A 24879-nucleotide genomic window follows, 5' to 3' on the forward strand; every position below is an offset into this window, starting at 1 on the left:
TGTCCAATTCGGTCATGCAGAACGCGGCTGGGCGGCCTGAAACCCAGCACAGCGGCTATTCGGAAGGAGGCGTCGTTCTGGGCCGGTGCAGCTTTGAGTCACTGCAGACACCCCTCCCACCTCCAAGTACCCGGCATTGTCCCAAAGAGGGTAGGCCCTTTCTGGGGTCACTTCCCACCCTCTCCCCGGAACCCACATTTTAAAGGAAAGGACAAGAGAAGCCAGGATGGTCAGGCAGCTCAGGAAGAGGAGCTGGCCTGTCAAAGCAGCACCTGAGTGCCGGCCCCTCCCCAGGCATGTCCTGCGCCTGCCTGGCTGGTCACCACTGGGTCATCTTAGCCTTGGTTACTTCCGAGACGCGGGGTGGAATCTGGATTGTGTAATGTCTGCAGATTCACAGTTTGGAGACACTCTGTAATAAAAAGAACACAAAATAATGAAAACAAAGTTAAGTACAAAAGCGAATCTCTTTTAGATGCAGTGGGTGGTGGAGGTGGTGACGACAGATTGCAGAGGCCCCGCAGATTCAGAGCTCTTTCTTCCCAGCTCTCCTCAGGCGTTTATCAGAAATGCTTGCTAATGGTGACCCGGCTTCCCTTTCTTGCCCAGAACATTCCTGGCATCTCTCGGCTCTCACAGGACTGTGGATAATCATGTCTCATCAACTTAGCAGCAGGTGCGCCTCTGACAGAGCTGCAGAGTGGGGAACCTCGAACCGTGGGGCCCCAGACATCACCCTGAGCTGGTGGGTCTCATCTCTTTTGGGCCCTTGGTTCCCCTTTTGAATGTTGAAGGAGAGCTATGGGCCTTCCCAGAAAAGATGCCTAATGTCCATCCAGCACGTGTACACATAATTCCAGGGATTCCTGAACCACCCTCACCCCCCAACCCCACCCCCACCTAGGCCTCTCTGTGGATCCCAGGTAGGGGACCCCTTGACCGAGTGTGATCCATTCAAGTCACAGATGAGGCAATGAACACCAGAGTGAGGGTTCAAGGTCACAGCCGATGTCAACTGGGAGCAGAGGCTTGACTCATGGCAGTCCCTGGGCCTCCACCCCCAGCCCCCATTGCAACAGCCTTGCCTCCGGCACTGGACAAAGAGTGGGGTCTCCAGGGGAGCGGGCCTCAAGTTTGCGGTTCCTCAAAGCATCCTTCTCATGTCTGGTCTCTTTCCTGGACATACAGTTTTGCCTGATGTAGTCCAGAGGAGGCAGAAATGATGGTACCGAAACGCCGACAGGCGGGAATATAAGAGGCTACAGGTTCTGGGTTTAAATGCAACGACAAATATAAAGTGGAGTGAGAGAAACAGTAAGTAAACAACATGCAAATCTCCTGAGGAAGAACTTGGGGCTGCTCTGTTTGGTACTTGGAGACCTGAGCCCTGGGGGAACCCCAGCAAAAACCACATCTGAGTGGGCCCTGCCTGAGGCCCTGTCTTGTTCTCAGGCTGCACTGGTGTCCACTCTGGGAGGCGGATGTGTCATAAGCTGTGTGATTTCTTCTGCCTGCAGTTTCCCTCTCCCCTGGGCATGGGGCCCGCCCACCCCAAAACTGCACAGCTGCCTCCATACCGCCTCTGAACCCCAACATTTCTGTCTCCTGGTAACTCCTCTTTTGACACCTAATTCTTTTTCAGAGCCCCTGGCGTGGCTTATGGTTCTGTATTTACTTGTTTGAACCCTATGTCCCCCAAGTAGCCACTAAGCTCCATGTGAGTGAACTTGGCCCAGCGACCTCTGGGCCCCAGGCTGCTCGGGGAGGCCTTCTGAGACCACGAGTCACCTTCAGCAAATGGTGGCATCTGCTATTTGGAAAGGGGCACCTGGAACAAACGCTTGTTGGCCAGCTCCTTCCTAAAATCCTGACCAGGACTCCCTGCAGCGCTTATACCTCTAGCTTAAGGCTTCAGCTGTAGGCCCAGAGGGGATGCCAGCAGGTTGCTAGTGCCATGAGTGGTATCTAGCCCCTCTGGCTGAGGTGCCAGCCATGCAGGGAGGGAGAGGCTGAGGTACAAGCCAGGTGCTGTGGTGCCTTTAAAGTGGGTTTTGGGTGCTCTGTGCTCTTCTTAGGAGCCCAGCTCTTTGAGCTGTGAGGCTGCCCCAACTTCCTACCCTACCCCAGCTGGCCAGCTGAGCAACTACTGCGCTGTCATCTGGGGTCCAGGGCAGATGCTGAGGCGGACGTCCCAAGATCTGCAGCCCTCCAGGCATGATCAGGAAACGCAGAAACCACTCCTTCTGCCTTTGAGGCACACCTGGCCTCCAGGCAGTGGACCATCCTGAGTGGGCAGCCTGCTGTTTACACCCAGGTGTATTTTCTTTCATTGCATTTCATCTGGGAGGAGTGTATGCTTTTCAACTTGACAGCTGTGACCCTGAAACAGAAGCGTGTGTGCCATACCTCTCGAGGGCAGGGCGCCTTGATCAATTCTTCCTTTTGCTTCTCCGTGGTGGGCTGGTGGTTGGGGAAGGGGAAGATTTATGTGGCACAGAAACTCAGGAGGTACAACCAGTTTTTCTCCTCCTAGCTCAGTGCCTGAGAAGCAGGGGTGTGGGTGGAGAGGGCTGAGACAGACTGGAGAGAGACAGCTTCTCCCCGCCCTCCCCTCTCCCCAGCAGCTGTGATGAGTGGCAGGAGGCCAGGGACAGGTGAATTCATCTCTGCGGGTGGGTGCTGGCTCCAGCGCGCCCCTTGCTTCCTCTTAAGCATACCCCTTCCTTCCCCTGACCTGGGATGAAATCATCAGTGTGAAACCTGTGTCTCCTGACAAGAAGCCAGGTACTTAATTTTTCTTGCACCAGTCACCTTTGCTCGCAGGCAGGTGGGGAGGGCAATGAGAGATAAGGCACAATAGGATATTGAGGCAGCTGAGCAAAGCTGATTGGTGCTGATATGTGTGCGTGTGTGTTTGTGCACACACGCATTCGCGTGCCTGCAATAGTGGAGCTGGCTAACTTGCCCACCATCCTTACCCTCAGTTAACCATGGCGTGGCTCTCAGTGAGGCTTTGCAGCCTCCGTGGATGTATCAGGTCCTCAAGACCAGAGTGACTAGTCTCCGAGCGTCACAGAGGCCCCACAGCTTCCTCCCTTCCTTACTCAGCTGGTGACTCTGTCTTTGATCACCACAACGTGGCTTCAGCACTGTCTCTGTTCCGGAAAAGCCTTTGCTCAGTCATCACTGCACTGACCTCCCAAGGCCAGTGCATCAAAACAGTCACCTCCAGAGAACAGTGTTTCTGTTTCCAGGTGAGCAGCAGGGTGTGGGGAGCTGTCAGGAAAATGGTAGGAAATGCCTGAGCAGAAAAAAACAGTTGGCTCTTGTTACAGCATCTAGCATGGGGCCTGTATCACAGCAGGATCTGGAAGTTCCTGCCAAATGAAGGAATGAATGCCCAGGATCCCCAGGGGTGTGAGAAGCAATGCGGAGGTCATTCCTCACATGGCTTGTGGTGAGCATTGCCCAGCTTTGAACCCTTGGCTCTGCCACTCGTGAGCTGTGCTAGCTTGGGCATGTTACTTGACCTCTCTGTCTCTGTTTCCTCACCAACAAAACAGGGATGGCAACAATGATAGTAGTAGTAACAATAAATAATAAGGTTATAGTAATAGTAATAATAAATAATGGGGATATGTGCTGTCATTAAAATACAGCCTGGCACATAAGAAGGACTGGGTATTTGCTATTATTAAGACTAGAAAGATAGTTACTCCAAGGAATTGAATATTACTTTTAACCAGAAAATGTGGATTTCCTTACCTTGTCGGCCTTCACCCTCCGCCCCCACAAGGTCTCCCACACATGGAGTCATCTACTGCAGGGACCAGCAAGCTTCTTCTGTACAGGGTTCGAAAGTAAATATCTAGAGCTTTTACAGGTCACACAGGTTCTGTTGCAACTACTCAACACTGCTCTTGTCCAGGAAAACAGTCATAGATAAGGTGTAAGTAAATGAGCAAGGTTGTGTTCTAATAAAGCTTTATTTACAAAAGCAGAAGGGACAGATTTAGCCCATAAGCTATACCTCTCAACCCCCAACCTACTGGGAGTCTTTCATTTCATAAAACTCCACTCAAATTCTACGTCTTCTAAGATAACTGCCCAGATCCCTGCTTTGAGATTTCACTTTCCTTTCCCTGGGCTTTCAAAACATTGGTTTTGGAGGGAGCTTAGTATCACAGAAAGAACAGGCAAGAGGAAATCTGGATTTAAGCTCTTTCCTGCTATACAACTTTGAGCAAAGCACTTAACATCTCTGGAGTCACAATGTACGCAACTGCAAAACATGTATAAAATCATGTCCTTGCTTACCTTAAGGGTGGCGTGATGATCAGACAAACAAATGCATGTGCATGTGTGTTGCCCACTCAAAAACACAGCACAATGGAAGAGGGTCTTCATGGGGCCCCTGGGGCCCCACATAGAGCTAGGCTCTTGGCCTGTGTTGATTGCACTGAACCCCACTGTGGTATTGTGGATTTTAGACACATATGTGTCTGTGTGTTTATTGATCGCGTGGATGGACCAGATGGAGAACTTGCAGGACTCAGACCCAGGAGAGAAAGGACAGTGTCTCCTGGGGCAGAAACTTTTCGACTTGAGATTCTGTAGATTGGGGTCAGAATGCAGCAAGTCTGGGTTGCCAGGACAGGTAAGGCTTCTAAAGCTGTCTATGGCTAGAAATCTAGTTATTTCCTGGAACTGATGCAATAGGTCACCACAGTCTGGTGGCTTAAAGCAAGGCACTTACTCTCTCACAGTTCTTAAGGCCAGAAGTCTGAAGTGTGGGTATCAGCAGGGTTGCGCTCCCTACAAAGGTTACAGGGAAGAACCTGCTTCTTGCCTCTTCCAGTTTCTCGCGCTTGCTGGTACTCCTTGGCTCGATGACACGTTGTTCCAGCCCCTCTGTCTTCACGTTGCCTACTGTACTTGTGGTCTTCTCTTCTAAGGACACTTGTCATTTGATTTAGGACCTACCTGAATAATCCAGGACGATTTATCTCAAGATCCTTAACTTAATTACACATGCAAAGACACTATATCCAAATAAGGTCACAGTCACTGGCTCTAAAGAGTTAGACATGAGCGTTAGCTTTTAGGGGAACCCCCTTCAACTCACGATAGTATTTTATTATTTTGACTTAACTAAAATGTTTATCATTGAAGTTTACCAAAAAGCATTTGTTTGCTGTTGATCCACACTGTGGATATACTATAATTAACTCAATTCATTTCCTCTTAATATTTAGATCACTCATAATTTTCTCCCATTGTAATATGGATGCAACACACGGACTCTGAAGTCAGATATTTCCAGGCTGACTCTTCCACTTACCAGAGATGTGACCATAGTCAAGTTTCATAACCTTTTCTGAGCCTCAGTGTTCTCATGTGTAAAATGAGCATCATAATACTTATCTCACAGGATGACTCAGAGGATCAGATAAAAGAATAGTACCAGTGGCAGGGCATTTAGTGCGTGTAAGTGCTTAGCAATTTGTAGCCACTCTTGTTCTATTAATATTGATGACATCTCAATTAATTTCCTCAGGATAGATTCATACAAGTACTATTTTCAAGCCAAGGGATATAGTTTTTTTTTAAATTATCATTCTAAATTTTATTTATTTTTAATTGAGGTGATATTTGGATATCCCCACCAGGTATTGCGACCGCAGTGCAGCCACCACCAAATCATCCCCAGTCCCCCACCATCATCTCCTACCACAGTGCATTGTGCTTCCTTCCTACTTTATTCTTACCTCTCCTCTGATGTAGGCAGTTTTAAGGCTCTTGATTTGTATTGTTAAATTGTATTCCAGAAAATGTATCAGCAAAGACATTTAACCTCAACCAATTCTATAGAGTAACTGCTGCCTCAGACAATGAATGAGATTCTTACAACCACCTGTGTGGAACCAGGGTTAAGCTTTGAAGAGCCTGTGGTCTATTGGGGGCAACCAAGTAGCTTATTGGATATATGAAGTAAGACAAATGGTAGAAAATGGGATTCCTTAAATCAACAAATGTTTATTGAGCACCTACAGTGCTAGATGACAGGTATTATACATTGATAAACATTATAGGAACAGTTCTTACCTCATATAATTTACAATGCAGTGGATCAAAACTGGGCTGCATTACTTCATTCCTATGGAAGGATCTAGAGAGGGTAGAGACTCATGGGGGCCAGGTAACCAGGAGAAGTTTGAGGAAGGAAGAGGATCTGGAAACGGGACTTCAAAAAGGGGCAATGGCTAGAGGAAAGGAGTGGGTGGGCATGGGGACTTGTGCCTGACTGATCCCAGATGTTTTATGGGGGAAGAGGGAGTAGAAATGGGACAGGGCTGGGCAGGCTCCATCATGGAAGACAAAGATGGTTTTTGGACCACTGGCCTGGCAGGGGAAGTCATATTTGTTTTGATTTTGAAAACCAAAGGGCCAAAATTTTTTGAGCAGGTAGAGACCAGTGAAAGATCTAAAAAGAATGGAAGGGACTGATGAGTCCAGCCTGGAGCTTGAAGGCCGCCATGCTTGGAGCTATAAAGCAGCCACATGCAAGACACAGTAGCATGGTTTGGCAGCAGGCCTTACACTAGTTGGCACATGGAGCTGTGAGCCCTGTCCATGCCCTCCTCCACCCACCATCTCCTCTTGATGCCCAACACTGAACCCTCAGCAAGCTCCAACCTTCTTTGAGTGGTTGACATTTTTTCCTGGAGCCCTCGGGTGAACAGATCCGACTGCTCTGGTTCAAGATGCATTAACCTGATGTTTTATTATTATATATCGAGGCCATCAGTATCCCCAAGTTAGTGACTGTTTCAGGAATTTCTGTTTCACTGTGATGTGTTTCTCAGGGGAGGGTAAACACCCGATGATTGACCAGCTCTGAGTCCCCTTTGGTGACTAATGGGCCTCTCCAATCAGGGTAGAGGTGCGGAGGAGTAGGCCTCCTCCTCCTTTGCTGTCCGACCACATCAGCATATTCCAGCCAGTGGCAGCAAGAGCTGAAGGAGGGAAAAGAAAGTGAAGGACCCTGAAGGGACTAAGGGGAGACCCCATGAATGCAGACAGCCTCTCTTCCAACCCAACTATCTTTGCTCTTGTCTTATCACAACTCACCATAGCCCGAGATGCTGGAGAGACACCCCTATTTCTCACATTTCTGTAGGCTGGAAGTCAGAGATCAGGGCGCAGTGTGTGTGGGTTCTGGTGCAGTGTGTGTGGGTTCTGGTTCTGGTTCTGGTGGGAAGAGGGTTCTACCCTCTTCCTGGTACAAGTGGCCACCTTCTCCTTGATTCTACAGGGGTGGGAAGGGCAAGCTGGCTCTCTGAAGTGTCTTTTTAAGGGCATGAAGCCCATTCACGAGGGTGCCGCTCTCATGAGCTAATTATCTTACAAAAGCCCCTACCTCCTAAAACCATCACATCGGTGATTAGGATTTCAGTGTATGAATCTGGGGAGCGGGGTGGACACAAACATTCTATCCATTACACCAACTATGAGGCCCACCTCTGAGTCACAGGCCCAGTGGGTGGAGATGAGCGCTTGGCTTCTTTCGAGTTTTCACAACACAGAAAGAGCCATTTCTCTAATCTCCTTCCATTGCTGTGTTCACAATGCACCCCCGCTCAGGTGGGCACGAGGGGTGCCTCGGGACACAAGCCAGGCCACCAAGGCACATCAGGACCCACGTCCTGGGCTTCAGAGCAGGGGAGAGAGTGACATGCACTGACCCTGAGCTTGGAGACCCAGGTGTAAGGGACAGGCTCAGGAGCCCTAAACCACCCTGGAGCAGAGAGGCCAGAGATGTGCAGGGCCCCAGGTAAGGGAGTCAGCTCAGGCCTGATCCCAGATCTACGCCCAGCGGGGAGCCCCTCCACTGCTTCACAGGCCTCTGAAAGGTGGTCTGTCCTTGAAGATGGCTTTCACCATTGGAGGTGGCTTTGCTTGCTAATATTCGACACATCCCTCTTTTATTTAAAAATAGCAAGCTCCTGAATGGCTCAGAAAAATCAATGGATCCATTTAAACTGCAAGCAAAAACATATCAGGAGACCACAAATGGCTAAAAAATTCTGTCCTGAGAAGATGCTTTCTCCTCACAAGTGAATGCAACTACTGCCAAGGGCCAGAGTTGAGAAAGCAGGAAGATCTCTCAGCAAAGGGCCTTTATTTCAAATAAGGAGGTTACACTGAGTGGAGAAAGGGAGGAAAGCTTGCCAGAGGAGTGCAGTCGGGCACTTACTGGGGACTTAGAAAGGGGCCCATGGATTCTGGGAAGCCTTGGGCCTATGGGTGATGGGCCCTTGGGGACAGCAGTGAGGAAATGACGCCTCCTCGCCAAGTCCAGTTCATTCACAGAGGCTGGAATTTATGAATGAACCAGCCTCCACCTGGTACTTTCCTGTAATACCACCCTGCTGTACTACCTTTGTTCATGCTGCCTTTCTCCTGAAATGCTCTGTCCTCCTGCCTTCTCAGAATGATGACACACTACCAAGCTTTCACTCACTCACTCACTCACTCACTCACCACCAATATGTGATGAGCTTCGAATGATGCAGGAGCTGGAGAGACAACCATGAACAAAATAAAATAACTGCCCTCACTGAGCTCATTTATTTGGGAGACAGTGGTGGTGGGGGTGGGGAGGAAGCAGGCATCAGTGAACAGTTAATTGAAAGATAGCCAGGCAGGCAGGATCCAAAGGCACTTAGATTTAAAATATGTTAAAACCTGTAACTAGCCAAACAAAGCAAAACATGAGGGTCTATACAGTTTTAACTCTGGATCATAGGGGGAACCAGTTGCCTAGAAACAAAGAATGTGGAGGAGGGAGCTTGGAACTGCGTGGCCACAGACCCTGAAAAAGAGCCTGTTTCTTTCTTGTGAGGCAGTCTGATCTCCATCCAGATCCTGTGGCCCACTCCAGCTTGCTTCACCTGTCCCCAGAGTCACCCCTGCCCAAAAGCAGAGTTGAGGGCCGCATGGTAACTGCTGATGTGTGTGAAGGCGAGATGGGAAGCCACCTCGCTCAGGCTCCAAGGTGGGAGGCTTTTTTGGGAAGATCTCCCTCACTTTCCTTTTGTGATGATAAAAGCATGGCTGAGTTTATCTTAAAAGCATGAAGGAAAAAGAAAAATATCAGATGGTTTCACTTATAGGAGGAATATAGGGGAACCAAACAAGGGATCGGGGAAAAAAAACAATAACAATTAAAAACAAAAACAAAATTAACAGGTAACTATAAATCAGACCCATTCTGTGGGGTGGGGGGAGAGGGGGGAGAGGAGGGAGAGGGATCAAAAGGGGGGGGCTGGGAGGGAATAGCACAAGGGACTATGGTGATGGTGGGGAGTGGTGGTGGTGAATTGGTGGTGGGAATTCTATTGGGACTACACCTGAGAAAAGAAAGAAAACATTGCACGAAAATGAACAATGATATAAAATATATATGTGCAAATAAATGATAAAAAACGCAATCACATATTGGATCAAAAACCAATTCTTGCCTTTTTCCTCTTTCCTTTGATTTAAATCTGTGTTGTTTCCTGCAACCTGGTCTCTTCTGGGTAGCCACCCTGCAACTCAGATTAAGCACTAAATTCATTTTGCTAGTCCTTTGCAGGGCAAGCTTCTTGACAGGAGGGAGCATTTTCTTCTGTCTCATGTGGGAAGAAACATTTTAAAAAGTCATTTTAATACCTGAATGCGTCTTTTGCCGCATACATGCATCTCATTGCTCGTTTCTGCCACCCCTTAAAACAGAATGTGGAGTTATTCCTTGAAGGGAACTCAGTTGTCTGACTTAAAATTTTGAAAGGACTGGCTCATGAGCAGCGAGTCTGCAAATGCGGTGGGAATGCCTGGCGTCTTGACAGCCCAATGTCCATTTTACGTAACAGCAGAAGAGCCACAATGGCATGGGTGTGTGTTCAGGGTGCCACTCTCTTCTGGTTGCATGGATTCCAATGGAGTGAACTTGGCCTTGAGTCCCATGAGGGTGCTCCCTCTGGAGTAGGACAACTACAGAATCATTCTTGGACTGGCTCAGGGATAGCCACCTAACCAAGACCGGCCCATTGGAGAAAAAGAGACTCAACTGGGACGCTGGTTTCAGCTACCAGGGGAAAGGACTCTCTTTCCTGCAGTATGGAAGCCTGAGGAACAGGAGGCTTGGGCTGCTCTGGCCATCTTATCCCCAGAAAGGGGACCTATAAGAATGGAGACTTGTAGAGAAACTGAGTCTCACTGGCATCATTTGAACTTTTGAATCCAGAGGAGCCTCAAGTCAGCCCCGCCTGTCTCCGCAAGGCAGTAAGTTCTCCATTTCCCCAGGTCAATCTGAATGAGGTGTTCCCGAAGTCCTGGGTATCCTCTATTCAAACACAAAGAAAAGTGGCTGGTTTTGGGATATGATTCCAGTCGAATCTGTTCCAATTACCTTCCAGGCACACTTCATCGTGTCTGTATGACATTTTCAACTTCTTAAAGCATCTTGACCTTGCAGTGACAGGCAACCTCATGTCATCCAGACCACCCTTTGGCGGCTTTCCCACGAACTCCACCGATGAGCGCCTCTCCCACGTGACACCTACACAGAAGAGCACAATTTCCCAGCAGGCTGGTGAAAAACCGCTCCCTTCCCACATCCTCTTTTCTTAAAAGAAAAAGTTAAACATTTAAATGACTACTCAAGGAAACTCGGTCTGGAGAAGGGCAGTTGAAACTAAGAGATTCACCTTCACTGCAGCCGTGTTTGTAAGAGCCAAAAACTGGGGGGAATCCCATGCATCCAATCACTGGGGCCTCTATCCAGTAGAGTGGTATGAAGCCTTTAACAAGTAGAGCTAAATGTCCAGTTACCAAGAAAAGGTAAACACTGTGTGTCGTATGCTATTGTTTTGAGGTTTTTGTTTTTTGTTTTTTTTTTAAAGAGCAGAGCTTTATCTACACATAATCATGCAAGTGTGCAGACTGTCTCAGGCAAAAATGGTGACATATTTTTGGAAGCTGGAGACAGGGAAGGGGGTGAGAGTACCCCCCCCTTTTTGTTACCTTTTGTATTTTGTATAATGTTTTATCTATTTTATATTTTAATTAGGTTGACTAAGAGAAAATGAAATACAATGATGAACAACTACAAAAAAAAAAAAACCTATTGCAATGTGAAGCCACCCAGAAGACCTGAGGAGTCTCTGGGCTTTTAACCAGAGTTGATCTATGACTTGGCTCCTTCCAGAAGCTGGAACTTCTTCTACCTGGATGTTGACCTTGGGAGGTGAGGGATAGACTGGGAATCAATTGGGAGGACTGATAGAAGGAAAAAGCTAGAAGGGCTACTGGAGCAGTTAGGGCAAATTTAAATGAAATCTTTGTCAAGCCCTGAAAGCTAGGATTAAGGAGTGGGCCACAGGGGCTTACAGCTGGGTTAGGAAGAGAAGCTGCTGGTTATTTTCTGAAGGAAACGATAGATCTGGGTGCTCTGCGCAGTCACCCAATGTCGTAACATCCTCTTTGTGTCTCCTACTCAGTCATCTATGTGGGCTATGTCTGCAGAAACCAGGGCCAGGACTGCTTCACTCTCTAATACTTCCGGGGGACTTATTTTGGACAAAATAAGTGTGTGGAATTCAGGATCCACAGCAGTAGCCTGGGAAACATCTGAGGACAGGTTACAAGCCTGGCAGGAAATATAAGACCCAACCTGAACAAGTGTATGTGCTTCAGGAGCCAAGAGGCCAAATGTTCCTAACAGCAGCATCAGCAACAACCATGGCCATCACCTGGGAAGCTGGTGACTCCAGGGACTCTCCCTACACCAGAACCCATCAGGGAGCCTCTCTCATCCCTCCAGTGTCTTGGGCTGCTTCAAGCAGGTTCAGGCTCTGCAGACAGAAGTAACTCCATAGTACTATGGTGTTACTGAATTTCCAAGAGGGTCTGACTCCGAAATGCCCTGCAGCCTGCAAGCTCTGTGAATGGCCTTGGGGAAAGCTGTGCCTTGACGCCTTGGCTGACATTCTCTCTGCCAGTGGGTGGGCAAAACCCTATGGATTTATCCTGACCACTGTGGGGGACACTGGCTCGCTTTCCCTTTGCAGCCATCACAAATCATGCTGCTCTGAGGGCTCCATCCAGTCGTCGTCCTTGGCTCCTAGGACGAGGCTTGTCCTGGGATGGCTGTTCCTGGGTTGGGCATTTTGGGTTCGGCTCTGGTGGATGGTGCCAAAGAGCATCCCAGTGGCTTAGACAGATGTGCTCCCCACCAGTATGCAGAGAGTTCCTGCCACTCAGCATGTCACCAACACGAGGAATGAGGAGACCTCTGAGCTTCTGTTGCTTGGCAGGTCTGTGGCTTGCTTCTGGTTCTATGGTCTTTTCCCTGGTGCCCCCGGGCTTGGGCGCTCCTCGTGTGTTCATCAGGCATTAGGGCTTCTCATGTAAAGTGCCTGTTCATGTTTTTTGCCCATTTTTATTGGAATTGATCCATATAACTCCTTTAATAACTAATGTGCTACAAATATCTCCCCGCCCTCTCATTCTGTGGCTTTTTTTTTTTTTTAAATCCTTTGTGTGGAGAAACCCCACCAACTGGGAGAACATTTTTGCACCCAACACTAATGATAAAGGACTGATCACAAAAATCTGCAAAGAGCTGATGAGACTCAGCAACAACAAAGAAAATAATCCAGTCAAAAAATGGGCAGAAGAGCTAAAAAGAAACTTCTCTGAAGAGGAAATGCAAATGGCCAACAGACATATGAAAAAATGTTCAACATCACTTGTAATCAGGGAAATGCAAATCAAAACCACCATGAGATACCATCTCACACCAGTGAGAATGGCACATATTAATAAAACTAGCAACAACAAATGTTGGCGAGGTTGTGGAGAAAAAGGAACTCTCCTGCACTGTTGGTGGGAATGCAAACTGGTCCAACCACTATGGAGAGCTGTGTGGAGATTTCTGGACCTACTAAACATAGAGCTTCCATATGATCCAGCAATTCCACTCCTAGGTATTTACCCAAAGGACACAGAAACATCAATTCCAAAGAACACCTGCACCCCTATGTTTATAGCAGCACTATTTACAATAGCTAAGCTTTGGAAACAGCCCAAATGCCCAAAAATAGATGACTGGATCAAGAAGATGTGGTACATATACACCATGGAATATTACTCAGCATTCAAAAAAGATAAACACACGCAATTTGCAGCAACATGGATGGCGTTGGAAGGGATCATGCTCAGCGAAATAAGCCAAAAAGAAAAAGAAAAATACCGGATGGTCTCACTCATAGCAGGAATCTAGAAAACTTAAATAAGGGACCAGGAAAATGAATATAAGAAAGTGAAAATCAAAATCAACAAAAAACTATGAACCAGAGACACTTTTTGGGGGGTGGGGGGCGGGAGGGGAGGGATTGGGGTCAGAATGGGGCGTTTGCAATTGTATGGGGGAATATAAAAATAAAATTTATTATTTAAAAAATAAATAAATAAATCCTTTGTGTGTCTTTTCACAAATAGAATTTTAATGTCCACTTCATTGCTTCACAAACCATGTATGCGTAATGGGCCAGTCTTTGGTTGTTTTTGTCAAGGGAATCTTGCCGAGTCCTTCTCTGTGACTTTGACTTGCAAATCCTATTAAGTTTTCTTCAAGTGAAGTACCTGTATTGAGTCAGACACATTTAGATGCCCAATGCATGCTTTAGAATCCAAAATGAAGAAGATAAAGATATCAATGCTGAAAGTAGATCATGATGGAAAAGCAAATGAAGCTACCACACATGAAAAAGAAGACCACTAGAAAACGAGTATAATGACAAATTGTCCTCAGGCAGAAAATATGAAAACAACTCAATTACGAATGGAATATATTCTTCTCTAGCATATTTCTTGCCATATGAATGGTCTACCAGAATCAAAAACAGGGAACACAGTGATCTTACTCATTTATATGCCACTACCCAGAAAGTTCTATGGGTTTGTCATTTTGAGGAAGAACTCTGTTAGCGTCAGAGTTTGGAAATGAAAGCAATTAATTTTAGATACGGCAAGATTAACGATTCCACCTGTTCTTGGTATTCCAGTTAACTTTTGGTTTCATATTAACCCATGTCAATGAATTTACCCAGATGGTATTTAGAATAGCCTCTAAATTTTAAGCTTTGTGGGAGTAAACTCAGGGTGGCCCATTTCAAACAGGCTTGTAAAAAGTGATGGTGCACAATCACTTTTTGTGGAGCTCATTTCTTCAAGTGTAACAATTACTTGTTTGTTTTTCTTGATCTCCTTCCACCAGACTGATCTGGGCTGGTAAGCTGCATGAAATTACAACTTAAAGTGGTGAATCTTTCCTGATTTCAATTTTCCACACCATTCAGCTTCCAGTAGAGGCAAAGGAAGGAGTGCTTGTGTGAGTGTTGAACATATTGGTGCTGGCTGAGTGTGTGTATGTGTGTTGAATGTGTATGTGTTGCCTATGTGTATCAGTTGAACAGGGTGTTGAGGGCATGTGCATACTGAGCATGTGTTACATGTGTTTATATGTTATATATGCTGAGAATGCGGGTACTGAGGATGTGTATTAAATATTTGGGTGTTGAGTGTGTATGTGCATTGAGTGTGTTAAGTATGTATATATGCTGAGGGTATGTATGCCTGCAGATGTGCCCATCAGAGGGATGTATGTGGCAAGGACACATAAAAACATGCCCACTTTAGGTCACACCTGTAGCACTAGGAATCCAAAAGGCTGCTTCTAGAGTCTGATTTCTTAGGAGAAGGTGCGCGCTGAAACCAGCCTTATTCAGGGTCAAGAATCACTGGGGAAAAAAAAAAAAAAGAATCACTGGGGCGCTAGAGATCACGTCCCTCCTTACTCTAACCTAGAAAGAACACAATCAAAACACAGCTCTGGTTGCCCTTCCCTATAAACAAAGAAGAAAGGGTCAGACTTGGGGACTTGCAGTTTGAATCTCAGGAATGCCTAAGAAGATGCAGAGGCTGCCTCCTGAGCAAAGACGCTACTGAAACTTGACTCATCCTTGGCGGTTTATTGTTTTCCCCTTCGCCTTCCTTGTGACACAGAGGAGTGAGGTGAGTAATGCTCTGTGTGGTGAGAGAAAAATAGATCCCCGAATGCCTTCCATTATGCTCAAGGCCTGTGTCACCAGCTGTGGCGGCAGGGGGCGTGGCCACCACCCCTGACAGGGAACAGTCACAATTTCTCACTCCCTCTCTCCCGGCTATTTGTGGTTCTGAAAGCACAACAAGCAGGGACTGAGAAGCACAGAGAAACATAAAAACTCTGCTTGGGGTCTTGGGAGAGTGACGGTGGTGAAGAGACCCTGGTCAGGAGTCCCCAAGGCCACACAAGAGGAAGACAGAGGGACCACTTACTGCTGCTGACGCTGCCCTACCCCTTTCCCACAGGCGTCAGAACCTCCTTTTCTTCCCCAGAGTAAAAATAGCTAAAATTTACTGAGTGCCTATTACACGCCAGACACTGAGCAAAGCATTTTCCTCAGCTTATGTAAACCAATTGTCATGTACACACACGCGCACACAAACACACACGTACACCCTGGGGGCAGAGAGGGGCTAGCAGTATCTCCTTTCACAGATAAGAAATCGAAGGCTCAGGAAATTTCCATAACTCCCAGAGCTCTTTCCCTGGCTCCAGCTGGACACAGACCCCAGCACTCTGCAGAGGACAGCTCAGAACAAGCTCAGAACGGCCCGAGTTATGTTCTATTACCTGCTCCATTACATGCAGTTGTTTAAACAACGAACAAGAGAAGTAGGGGAGTGGAGTTCAGTTGTTTCATTTATCTGTTTCATGGACTGAGGTCTTAGCCCAGAGATGTGAGTGCTGACCCATAGCACAGGCTTCCTAGAAGCTTTCTTTGTTGCCAGACTCCTCCTGAAGGATGAAACGGGGAAGCGGTTGTGGCCAGAGCTAGAGGCTTGTTAATAAGGCCACAGCAGGCACAGAGCACAGGTAATTATGTCAAGCTTCCTCTCTTATAGAAACCTAAAATAATTTTTTAAAAAACCTTCATCTTTCCCTGTGCAGTTTTAAAAATATATATTAAGTCCCAGGATATCCAAAACGTATTTTCTCCTTCTGGAATTGACCACATTTTCCTCCTACCCAGCTGGAACCATGCTAGGGAGAAAAATGAATGTTTGTCTCAATGACATTTTCTTATTCAGCTAATTGATTTTTTTAAATAACAATAATGCTTGAACATCCAGCCGCCTAATTACCAGCAGCTTTTTATTTGCACTATCATTAACTTCACAGCTGCCTTGCTGCTGACAAGTGGCACCATAGAGACATCAGCTGCAACTGTTCGTTTCTGAAAGGGAAGCATGAAAAAGGCCTGGCTCCAACTCGGCCAAGGTCAGTGAGGGCTTCAGCTGATTTCATCTGAGCAAGTACCTGACTTCAAATGGACAGAACTGCAAGTGCAACCACAGTGGGTGAAGGGCCTAGGAGGGAATCTGGCTCAATAGTCTCATTTCTAGATGAGGGAACTCAAGGTTCAGAGAGGTTAAGTGGTCCACCTAAGATCATACAGCTAGTCACCTCTAGAGCTAAAACTGAATTCCAGTTGTCCAGGCTCTTTAACTATTTAAATAAGTTTTTAAAAACAATTACAGCATACACACAGAAAAAAAGCAAGTGCACAGCTTGAATGATTATCTTTCAGTGGAAACATTCATGCAACCACCACCCAGCTCAAGAAATAGACTATCTCCAGCACCCCAGAAGCACCCCTGATGTAGCCCTTCCATGCACTGCAAACTATTTCAAAGGTAACCTGGACTCTGACTTCTGGCACCCTAGATTACTTCAGTTTGGCCCATAGTCTTTCAATAAAGGCCTGTTTTGTATGGAGTTTAGCTATTTGGACCTAAAGAATGCATCCTCTGTTTTTCTGAAATGCATAAAATAGTATATTAAGAAGGCATAGCCCCCAAAGGAACCCCACATTCAGTAAAGACTGTGGGGTCTCTATTGGGGAGTTTGGGAATATTTGGGAATTAGATAAGATGTGATGACTGCACACCATTGTGATATACTAGAAGCTACTAAATGTTTGCTTTTAAATGATTAATTTTGTTATGTGAATTTCATCTCAATTAAAAATGATTAATAGTTTTTACATTTCATTGTATGTAAGTTTAAACTAAAAATGTTTGACTCAAAAAAAATCAACCCAGTCTATCCCTAATAAGAGTCCAGGGTGTCTCTTCCAGCTCTCTTCTCATTGCATTGCCACGTGACTTGGCCCTTACCCCTCACGGACAGTCCCCTAGCAGGGTCATCTTGTCAAAGCCACGGTCAGTTTTCTGTGCTCATGTTACTCAACGCTGGGCAGTATTCAACCTATACAACAGCTCTCTATTCTTGAAACACTCGTCTGGGATTCTGTGACATCGTATTTGTCTGGCTTTCTTCTTACCTCACTGGTCATTCCTCATTCTCCTTTGCTGTTTTCCCCTTCTCTGAATGGTGCTCAGGACTGTTTTTGATTGTCCCCCTTCTTCTTTAACTGGATGACCTCATCCAGTCCATCCATCCATCTATGACTTGCAAATAAGTATCTCCAGCATGCACATCCCTGCTGAAACCCAGCCGAGTCTAACCAACTCCCCACTTGACATCTCCCAGAGCTGAGGCAGAAATATGGATTCTTTCCCTCCACTCTAAGTCTACTCCCTGACCTGTTTTCTCATTTCTGTAAATGGCACCATCATCCACCTAGCTGCGTAAGTGAAAACTTAGTCATCCTGCCCAAATCATCCATTTTCCTTATACCTCACTTCTAACCCATCTATATATTCTACTGCTTCTGCCTCCATAATGTGTCTACATCCAACCACCTTTCTCTACTTCCACCTCTGCTCCTCCAGTCCTGGCCCAGAGTCCCTTCATTATCTTGTGTCCAGACTGCCTCCTACTAGGTCTTTCTTCCTTTTTGTCTTCCTTTAGTTCAACTTTCACTCAACCAAAGGGAAAATGATTTTAAAAGGTGAGATGGGTCCTGTTAACATTCCAGTGAATGTCTACCAGATTCAGAATAAAACCCAGGCTCTTAAGGGTCTGTCCCAGTTCACCTGTTGAGTCTTCTCTGTCCACTTGAACAGCTGCCTCTTTTTCTTTTATTATGATCTTAACTTAAATACCACCTCCTTCAGGAGATCTTCCCTGGTTATCCTCACTGAAAATAGCCTCTCCTGCCCAGGATCCTTTATCTATACCCAAACTTTTCTTAAGTAACTTGTTTTATGACTCTCTCCTCCTGCTAGAACATAAGTTCCTTGAAGGCAAGGATTCTATTTTATTCATGACAATAGAAAGCACTGCATAAATATAAGTTGACTAGCCAGATCCCATCTATCCTGGGAAGATAGGAAAGCAAAATTATTATAATATAGTCTCAATTATTTAGCATTTCAGGATTCCAAGTTGCAAGTAACAGTAACAGGCTGCCTTAAGCAACAGTAAGAGAGAAGACCCTGAATAGGTCTGTTTACAGCTGGTACCAGAAAATCTGATTATATGATCAGAATTATTGTCTTTTGACCTACTTGCCCCCACCCCAACTCCCTCCTCCCTTACCTCTTCTTACCTCTGAATTGGCTCCATTTGTTGGTCAGCCCTCTCCACACAGCGGTTCTTGCCAACCTTGTGTTCACATTCTACAGGTACAGCTACAACTCAGCAGCCCCAGTAGAAAGAGAACCTCCCCTTCCCTGTAGTTAGAACTGTCAATCTTATAATTGACTTTCCCTTCATCAGCTTGGATTCTGTACCCATCTTTGAGCTATACTGTGTCTAGAGGAGTGAACTATGCTAACAAGACAATCTAAGTCTCTGGCCTACTCCTAGATGGGACAGTGTGGTAGGGAGCTGGCATCCCCTGAGCCACATGGTTTGGGGGAGAGGAGTAGTCTCCTATAGAAAACTCCAATGCAAGGAAAAAGATGCCCTTCACACCTGTCTTTTGTTTCAAGGAACTTAAATGTGAGCCAGTTTGAGAAGAGCCTATAATTTTAGAGTTTAAGGATGAAGAACTGTTTTCTGCCATCTCTCAGGGCAGCCTGATGAGCTCATTCACCCACTGAACATTACATAGTATGTACTAAACAGACTTTATCTCATAAGGCCTCTATGGCACCTGCTACCCTCAAAGAGGTCATCCTTCGGCATCTTCTATAAGCTGGTGCGGAGTTTTATCATGAAGGCCTGACTTCAGGAATTTAGGGTCAAAACTCTTGACTCTTGTTTCTCTGGTGTCCAGGCTTTACAGTTCCTGAGCCCTGCCCCAGGAAGCCCTCGTCTCCCCAGGTCTACAGTGTCTGCCTTGCCTTGCATCACCATTAATCTTCCTGGTTTTGTCCATCACCTCATTCTCTTACCCTACCCCTCTGTATTTGTTTTCTGATCAGCCCAACCTTCACTAGGCCTGTTACTACCCAAAACCTGCCTTATCCAGTCGTGTCTCTCACCAGAGGATTCCTTGATCTCCATGGAGGGGAGCACTCACCTTCACTGTGTTCACATCCCCAGAAAAGTAACCAGGTCATCCCATGAACCACAAAGAATACATCTAAATAGTCTTAGAAGGCTGCTTTGAAATAACTTGTATACTTAAATATCTCAGGAAGGCCATTCTCCAATTTAAACTGACCCCGGGCAGTCTTTGAGGGGAAGATACATCTCCCTTTGTCTGCTTTCATGCAGAAGGAAGACATGGAGATGAGCTGATTGCTACGTCCTGTGTTTTACCTGTCTCATACACACAACATGACATTCAATAAGTCTCTGGTATTCTCCAAGTTTTATCTATTTCTTAAAATCAGGTTTTTGTAATTCTTTCAGACTGTTCCTCCCCAGTCATTCCTCTGCAATTATGCCTTATGCTCTGTCTTATGCTCTGGGGCTGAGATCGAGTAATAAGAGCACTGTAATTTTCCCTCTGAGTTGTAAACTCAGGCACAAATACTCTTTCTGATCCTTCTGGGCATTTCCTCCTTTTTTTTTTTTTTTCCTTAAAAAATCCAGAAGATTACTTGGTGGTCAAGTGAGTTCCAAAGCACTGATCTTTTGGTATAAATGTTCTCATTCTAACCTCTCATATTGGTTGAACCCTACATGTACAGCAGAATATAAGGCTTATTTCTCTACAGAAGCTGCTAGCCTGGCCCACAAGTACAGTTTTATTCCAACCAGAATGAAAAATTCATGCTAACAGAGACTAGTTCATCTCCATAGGCAGGCATAGGTAGGCACTCAATGATTATGAATTCATTTCCATTCATTCAATTATGCATTCATTCTCATGCAATCATTCACTCATTCCCACTCATTCAATCATTCTCACTGATTCAATCATTCATTTATTCCTTCTCCAAATGTTTATTCAGTATTGTCTACAGAGGGCAAGTGATTCTTGGGGTTGAAGGAATAAAGCCAAGTGTGCCTGGGAAGATATTTCAGCTATAAGTAGCACAACTCTCTTCAACAATTAGGAATTGTTTCATCAGTGCACTTAGTGGAAATCTGCATTTAGATCAGCTCAGGTTTGCTTGGCCCACTAAAAAAGGATCCAGGTTTCTTGCAGTTTCATCTTAATCCTTATTCCTTCTGGGGAAGGGGGATAGGGGAGGAAGACATAAAGACCACAGGGTGGCTGCCAATAACAACCAGGGGAGCAGCAGGTGAAAGAAAAAAACTTCCTAAAGGAGGAAGACCTTCTAGCAATCCTCTTGCTTCTCAAAGACCAGAATTGGGTTATACACCCATTCCCAAATCATAATCTTCGCCTCAGACTCACACTGAGGATGGGATGGGCTTCCTCTGAAGCAAGGGGCCTGGGTTGGGGGTTGGCAGTCCTAGGAACAGAGGTTCTGTAAGAAAGAGAGTAGGAGCCAGGGGGTTGAAGGTAGTGTTGGGGGGAGCCATAGCATTCACTATCAGCCATAAAGAGCATTTACAATGAAAGCCTATAGTTTTGAAAAGTACCTGTCTACATATTTGCTCATGCAATCCTTACAATGAAAGCAAAGTGGTGGTTCTCAGCCCAGGGGCAAATCAGAGTCACCTGTGCAGTGATTCATATCCAGAATGTCTGTTCTGGGACCTGAGCATCTGTAGGTCTCAGAAGCTTCACAGGTGATTCTGATGTACAGCCTGCATTGCACACCGGTACGGTAAGCCAAGCACCGCCATCCCCATGGGGGTGCAAATAAGAATTTAGCACAGCCTCTGCCTTGGAAAACCTAGACTAAATGTCAATGAAGAGATTTTGACATGTGTGCCAGAGGAGTTCAGGGGAGGAAAAACTCCCCCTAAGTCAGCTTGGGGAAGGTTACTGAGGAGAGACGGGCCTTCAAAGATGAATAAGACTTGAATCAAGAGCCTGGGGAAGCGATGTAGCCAGAAGGGCGCAGCATGAGCTGGGGTGGAAAAGATGGAACACTTGTCAAATTCATGTGTCACAACTGTCAGGGGACAGGCTGATCTCTGGTTTGCTGCCATATTAGTATGCAAGAAAGGGAAGTTTTCTCATCTTCTGGAGTTTTCTCATCTTGAATCAATGATTGGAGAAACTGAGGTGTGTTTACAGAACTTGGTGAATCAGCGCTATCTGCTATTCCTGACACTTTGCTGAAACAATTCACCAAGCTTCCTCTTTAAGCACAAAGGGGATTTTAAAAGGCAATGATTGGGACTTTTACATATTTATGCTTATAAAATCAGAATCTTTGGGTGGAAAAACCCTATGAGATCACCTCTCTGTTCTACCCAACCTGTGTGGGGTCAGGGATCGGGGGTGGATACACAATGGTCTTCTCAAAGAAGGAGGCATTTCAACTCCTCCGCAAACCAAACAAAGATAAACCTGATCGAATTCCAGCCAGGCTGTAAAAGTGATCAGGGGCAGAGTTAACAGCAACCTTGAAGAATATGGAGGAAGTTTGTAAACTGACTGACAATTGGATTACATTTAAAGATTCAATTAGGGACAGATTGGGAATAGAGTTTCCTTTAGTGAGTCTGTTAACTACCAGGCAGAGGCTGATTGATACACAGAAGGTGACTCATGCATTGCTGGCTTGCTCAGTTGGGCTGGGACAAATGTCACCCACTCACTCAGATGGAAGCACCCCCATGCATAGAAATACATGGACACATATTGATTTTTTTAAATTCTACCATTACTCACTGTTCTTGACAATTTGTTTTCCTTCTTTAGTTTAGCTTTGTTGTTGCTACTTCTGCTGCATCTGAATTGCTTTTGAGAGAACTCTAAATGGGTCTCCCTCATGCTAGTGGAGTTTCTTAGCGGTAGGAAGAGAATTGGCAGCAGACTTGCCATGTGTGGCTTGGGCAGGACTCTCTGGAGGAATATTATTCTCTCAGTTTTCTCCCTAAGTTACCTATAATGTGGTTTCAGGACCAGAACTCTGACTAGGTCCAGAGATAAGAGGCAAAGAAAGCAAAACATGAAATACATGCATACCTTCACATATGGGTCATACTATAAAGGTTATAAGAGAACAGTCATCTCCTAGAAAGGTCAGCTCCCCACAGAGGAGGGGACTGGCTTAAGGCAGCAGGGGCAGAGGAAAGAGCTGGTTCACCTTGTTCCAAGTTCTGTACCCAACCACCTTTGGGAGATGGAGCAGAAGCAAGAGCAGAAATAGGCAAGAGGGCAGCTGATGTGGGGGTGTCGAGGTAGCAGAGGCCTCCCTACCAAATTAAAGATGACTCACGCGTGTTTTGATGGAAGAGCCAAACCTTTCTGCAGACTCCAACTCTCCATGGTTTGAGCTGGTCTCTAAGTTCAGAGAGTTTCATTTTCTTACTCTTTAGTCTTCTCCATGATGAGCCTTAAATCAATAATCATGAGCTGAAAATGATGGTAAACAAAAGGTCATCATTTGGAGAAATGCAGGCCTTGTTTTGGCAAACGAATTACTTACACCCATTCTGGACAGACTCATAAAGGGGCCTACTAAGTCAAGGTTAGACACAAGTACCCCAGGAATATGAATGACGGCCACAAGCACCTTTCGACAAAAAGTGGCATAAGAGCAAAATAAGGATAATCTATCACTTCTATCTGGGAGGAATACAAAAAAGTTTCGCTGAAAAAGATAGAGAGGGGGGCTTCCCTGGTGGTGCAAGGGGTTAAGTCATAGCACCATGAAGCTATCAACAGCCATTGCAGCGCCAGTTCGATGCCTGGCCAGGGAGGTGACCCACATGGTACAGCAGACCACTTGTGTCTCTCCCACTGCTCTCAGCAGTGTATTTCAGTCAGTCCATCTGTTCTGTTCCTCACTCTGTCTCTGGTGAATCCTTTCACCCTCCACACCTCTGGCCTCTACCCCAGTTCTTGTATGCATAAATAAATAAATCTTAAAAAAAAAAAAAAGAAAAAGATAGGGTTGCTTGTTTAAATCAGCTGCTCAGCCCATGTGCTACTGATCATACAAGATAAGAAGGTGAATCATTTAGCCCAAGTCATACTCTCAGTGGGAAAATAAGCATAGTATGCTTCACTATACTCAGGCCTTCTTGGGAAAGTTTATCAAGACAAAGATATAGTGGCTAAGCTTAAAATAATGATTCCAACAGCTGAAAAAAGAGAGAGCAGGATGACAGCGTAGGAAACTTCCAGGCTATAAATGATAAGAGACTGAACTAAGATAGCAGTTGTGAGGGACAAAATAGGTTATCAATTCAAACTCTCTTCCACTCAGGCATTCATTTGTTTTGTTTTTAAGATTTATTTATGCATACAAGAGCTGGGGTACAGGCCAGAGGTGTGGGGGTTAGAGGATTTACCAGAGACACTGTGGGGAGGAGAAGAGGCAGACTGACTGAAATACACTGCTGAGGGGAGCAGCAGGCCAAACAAGAGAGTCTGCTGCACCATGTGGGTTACTCCCTGGCTGGCCGGGGATCGAACTCATGCTGCAGAAGCTGCGGATTGCTTCATAGTGTGGTGCTTAACCCCTTGCGCTACCAGGGAGGCCCAGGCATTCATTTGTTTAACAAACACTGGGCATCTACATTGGACCACTTTTTGGAGATCTACAGATGATTAAGACCTGATCCGAAAGGAAAATTAATGATGAGAGTATAATGGAAAACCAGATATAACAGAGGTAAGTAAGCACAAATGCCATAACATCAAAAAAGGGGACATCTAACCTCATCTGTGATATTTTCCAAGAGGAGTTGATCCTTGAGTTGAAGATTGCAGGATGAGTACAGATGAGCCAACGAGAGGAAAGAACTTCCCACAAACAAAAAGATCAACATTGGCAAAGCCACAGAGCTGTGATACCAGGGCTCATTCAGAGGCCTGAAGTGATTTGGCATGACTAAGGTGGGAGATGTCAGTGAGACGCAGATCTTGAAGGAGCTTCTAGGCTATGCTAAGGTGCAGAAACTATTTCCAAAGGGATAGAAAACCACTAGAAGATTTCAAGTTGTCATGTTAAGAACTAAGGCTTAAAATAATGATTTGGACAACTGAAAAAAGAAAGAGCAGGATGACAGTGTAGGAAGCTTCCAGGCTATGAATAAGACAGCAGTTATGAGGGGCAAAATAGTTTGAGCTACATAATGGTATTCACTTCCCTCCAGGTTTCCCTCTTGCAGGAGAACATGGAAGGTGGCATCATTTGTTGGAAAAAATTCCATAAAATTGTATTATTTATTTTTTAAAATTGTATTATTTTTAATGAAGTAACAGATTTAAAACACTGTATATGATTTGGGGGTACAGGTTCACATCTCTTAGCTGCATGTTAAAACTCCAC

This window comes from Talpa europaea, assembly GCF_964194135.1.
Source record: "Talpa europaea genome assembly, chromosome: 10".
Classification (NCBI taxonomy): Eukaryota; Metazoa; Chordata; class Mammalia; order Eulipotyphla; family Talpidae; genus Talpa; species Talpa europaea.